This window comes from Panthera uncia, chromosome C2, assembly GCF_023721935.1.
Source record: "Panthera uncia isolate 11264 chromosome C2, Puncia_PCG_1.0, whole genome shotgun sequence".
NCBI lineage: Eukaryota > Metazoa > Chordata > Mammalia > Carnivora > Felidae > Panthera > Panthera uncia.
The window spans coordinates 61839825-61844722 of record NC_064810.1 but is presented as its reverse complement, the minus strand read 5'-3'; positions in this window follow the sequence as shown (position 1 = coordinate 61844722).

Here is a 4898-nt window from a genome sequence, read left to right as displayed (position 1 = left end):
TTTTTTTTTTTTTTTTGCTTTTTTTTTTTTTTTTTTTTTTTTTTTTTGGCTAGATGGAGACAAAATGGTTTTTAACTTTCAACAGGAGATACGTTAATTGTGCTCTCACCTTTTGGTGGAATTGTGCTCAGTGAAGTATCAGTTAGGCTGAGCTGGCTCTTCTTAGAAGAAATGGAGCCTCCTCTACATTCACAGGCCTGCACTTCCCCCCTGCCCATTGTTTAGATCAGCACCCACTGAGGCACGTAGTACTGGTGTGCGTGCCATATTCCAGCCTAATCTCATTGACTTTCACATTGGCTGCACTTGGCCAGATGCAAAAACAAGTTCATGCCCACTTACTTAAAAACGGGGTTTTGTTTGTAGGTGCTACAATCAGATATAATGTGGTCACTTTATCCCTATTCTGCTCTAAAATTCTACTTCACCGTCACAGAGTTTATAGAAAGGGAAACTTGACACAAACAACATGGGAAAAGCACAAAGGCCTGAATCCTATAGCTACCACAGTTAGGGGGATAACAAGAGATAGCAAGTTCCTTTTAAAACCAGGCATCGGGGCTAATGGGCTTAACACTACAAACTCTCAGCCCATGGATGAGGATCAAGCTGACTCATAAAATGCATCCTGTTCAGTTTGCAGTCCTGCTGTTTCTCAAATGGCCTTCTCTGGCAAGAACTGAGCCTGGGAAGGAAAGCCACATGTGAACACTGGGAGGGGCCGACAGAATAAGCCTGCATGTGAGCAGCTGCAAACAATCCATTTTAATTCCAAGTCAGTGTTTAAGGACCCTGGGTGTTATGGTTAGAGAGGTGGAAGGGGGGGAGGTTTGAAGTAAAAGTGGAATTGGATTTGGCAGGCCTGTATTTTCCTACGGACTGTGCTCAATTCTTCTAATCATAGTTATTATGAATGTTTCTCTCCAATTTATTCCTCATGTCACTCTGTGCTTTCATGTTCTCCCCACCATCTGCTAGTCGAGGGTATAGAGAGTAGTTTTTGATCCTACAAATAATAAGTTGGAAAGGTGATTACTCTTTAGCCATATAAACACGTGCACTCGAATATCCCTGGCTTTTGCCCACAGGGGCAAACAACTGGGGACATTGGACAAAGGTCAGAATTATCTGAAGTGTGCAGTAACCTTGGTCAAATCATGTAATTTTCTAAATACAAATATCTGAGTGTATGTGTCACAGAATTATCCACAGATACGTGACCCTGGGCACTTGCCTCCATTCTCTGGGTCTCAGTTTCTCCTTCAACAAATCAGGCATAATTCCTAAGGTCTTCTCCAGGCATGCCATTATCATTTGCATAGTTAACTTGTTAGCAGGTCATTTTTACAGCGGGGATCAAGTGCAGAAATGCAAAGCAAAAGGATATTTGATTAATTTGGACCATTTTCCTGCAACGTTTATCCTATTTGTTAAGACACTAATTCTAGCCACCTTCCCTTGTTTGATTCTTTAGTTCACTGCCCATAATCTAGGCTTTCTGTTTTCTCCCATTCTTAACCTCTGGAAGCATGTGTATGTTTTCTATTGGGGTATAGATTGCACCATAATTAAAATTGATGTGATAGCAGGGACCATTTCTATTTGTCTTTTATTTTCTGAAAACTCTGTTTTAGCTGAGATAACAAAGTGCAATTCTGATAAGAATAAGTTTTTAAAGCTTTAGAAAAAGTTTCCCCAAAGCGAAGGATATTAGCTCTGGTATCCTGGCCAAAATCCAAATGAATAATTGCATTGCTCCCTGCTAAATCTTTCCCGTAGTTTTAATTGGAGATGACATTCTTTATTTCTTTACCTCAACTGGTGTCTATTGTTCTTGAGCATCTGTTAAAACTTTGCTGCATTTCACTCCAGTGGAGAATTCTTTGCAGTAGTTAGACTAGTATTAAATGGCCTCTTTAAATACACCCTATTTGCAGTTTATGTGTGGGCGTGAGCAGGTGTGAGTAGAGACTTAAATACAATGATTTATAAAGTACCTTTGGATCCTGGATAGAAAGGGCAATTTAGACCTGGGTTATCAGCATTATGTGAAAAACATGCTTCTGTAAACCAGTTACTAATTACACAATTACCTTTGGTGGCACAAGTAAAAAATGATGTGATGCTTTTCAGCAAATTCTAGTTTTAAGTAAGTAATTCTTGGTGACAAATGATTAATTGTATTAAGTAGACTTTACCAGATGCAATTTAGAGTAAGTCATTTTCTAAAACACACACTCATACAAACCAATAGATGATAAAGTAATTGTAATCTGTAATAAATTTGTCTCCCTAGAAGGAATTTTATACAGGGGGAAAAAAAAACTTGTTTATTATTTTTCTTTTTAGAAAAGCATTAAAGTATTTTAACTGTATAAAGAAAGTGTATAGGGTAAGCTGTTACATACAAATGAGGCCAGTGAAGTTTCTCACAGTAAAGTGACATTCTCCCAAATCCTATAAACAAAGATACTCCTGATAGGGAGTAACTTGGGGACTGGTATTAGTTCTGATTTGAGAAAAGTTGCACCTAAGGGACAAATAAAGGCATATGCCACTACTATCATAAAACAGTTCTCCCTGGCATGATAAAAAACAATCTGTAACTCTTCAGTTTTGGGATTCTAAGTTTGTACAGTGATGCCCTGGCTTATAAATCTACTAATTAACTCTTATAAGTGTCCAAACTTTCTTCCAGAACAGGGGGGTACAGTAGACACCATGAAGGATGCAATTGACTCTGCTAAGTTTGAGGGATTCAGAGTTGGGATTTTTCCCCCTCTCAATTAATAAAGGATATGGGAAGGTTGAATCACTAGCTCCCTCTCTCCAGTGGGAGAGGTGAATATTGGTGCTTATTTTTTTGTACCAAAGAGGCAGTAATATATTTATATGGGAAACACTTTATTCTAGTTTTAAAAGAGATTTAAATATGCCCTATAAGATTGTGGCCCTCTGGCATAATGAGGTATCTATTCACTTTAGTGAGGCCCAAATGACAAGTAGACAATCTGGTGAAATAAATCCCCAAATCTTTTCCTCTGTGAAGATTGTCATATTCCTAGTTTACATAGACCAACAGGGAGCCTGTGGCTCTGCCTACTTTTAAAAAATGAATGATGTCTAACTTACCAATCAATACGTATCATCAAATGATGAATTGGGCTGTAGTGACCAGCACTGATTGTGGAAACAACTAAAATTAATGGATTAGCTATATCCCAACTCCCTATGCTCTTTAGTATAGGGTCTAATGTAATGTCCAATACAGTGTGAACATGCTTGGTAGTATTATTTTATAACTAAATCGGAAAATCTGAGCAACTAGTGGGGAGGGAGAATAGAGAATGTCTTTGGTAGAGTTAGCTGCACCCTCAGTAGGCATCTATTAAAAATAAATCCAGTTCAACTATTTATCCATTGACATTCTCTAAGATCTCAAGGTGTCGAAAGCTCCAGCTAACTGGACTATCCCAGGAAAAACATTTTTGTATTTGCATAATATTTTCAAAGATGCTCAACTCATCCTGAGCCTGAAGGGATATGTATGTTCTCTGAATATTTTATGTTGCTTTCATTTTCTACAAAGTCCTGATCTAAATTGCAAGATGGAAATGGATGTGCAGTGGATGTTTGTCATGGGCAGTTAGCAGATCTTACCGTGATGAATAAAGTAGAAAAATCCCAAATGTAACTTATCTTATTTGAATTATAATGATCTTGAAAATGATCAATGTTTGAATTTCAGAAGGAATTTTCTTTTCCTTATTTGTGTTCCTTCTAGACCATTTGACTTATTCTTTATAATTATAAATAATTGAATATAAAGAGATTCTTCACATGTCATAGATAGGTTTATTCCAGATTTTTTTTTATACTTGAGTTGATGGTTAATAGGTCAGTCAATATTAGGCTTTAAGTTCCTCCTATGGTCTGTTCAAATCCCAGTTGTCTTCTTACTACTGATTTATTCATTTATTCATTCAGCAAATATTCATCCTATGCTTGAGAAGTGCCAGGAACTAATGGTACCAAGAAAAATAAAGCCTAATCCCTATTCTCAATTGTGTTTCTGTTCACATCCTGTTTGGAATTGGTACTTTAGAGGGCCATCACTTTAAAAAACAAACTTTTCCTATGAGATGTTAAAGTAATTCAATTAACATGTTTTTTTCATGAATTATTTCTGAACTAGGGCTCAAATACAGCATTAGGGGGTAATTCAAACGATTTTTCCTTCAAATGAAATGTAAAATCAAGGTAATCATTTATGGCCATTTAAGATTCCATGATATTTAGCTTTGAACTGTTAGTCTCCTACCAGTTCCCTTTGGGAAATTATATTTCTGTTTTCTATACTTCCTTCAATTTATGAGGCAACCTTGAATTTCTACTCTTCCCTTTTGTACAGAGTTGCTCTTGTTGACTGTTATTATAATGTATTCATAATGTCTACATTTCAGTTACTAGTAAAGGAATCCTGGTATACAGAACTCGAAAAGTGCTTCTTTGGGATATCTGGTGGTATATTAATTATGATGAACTGAGGGAATAGCTCTGCTTGTATAATAGATTCAGTTTAGTTCTTCCCTGATTTCACAAATTAAATATGAGATTTATCCAGTTTAATATGTCTCAACCCAGTAGTCAAGTTACCTACTCATAGTTACTTTTAATACTATACAGCTCCTGTGGCAGTTAACAAGGCCTTTGCCCTTTACAACACTGTATCAATCCATATATTTAACCTAAAATGCTTTCTTTAATTTTTCTGCCTATTTAATTTCTATTTTTTGGTAATATCCATCTCTAATCTCATCTATTCCAAGAAGTCTTTCCTTAATTATCTTATGCCACAGTGATCTTTCCCTTATGGTCAATTATCTCAGTATTCTGAC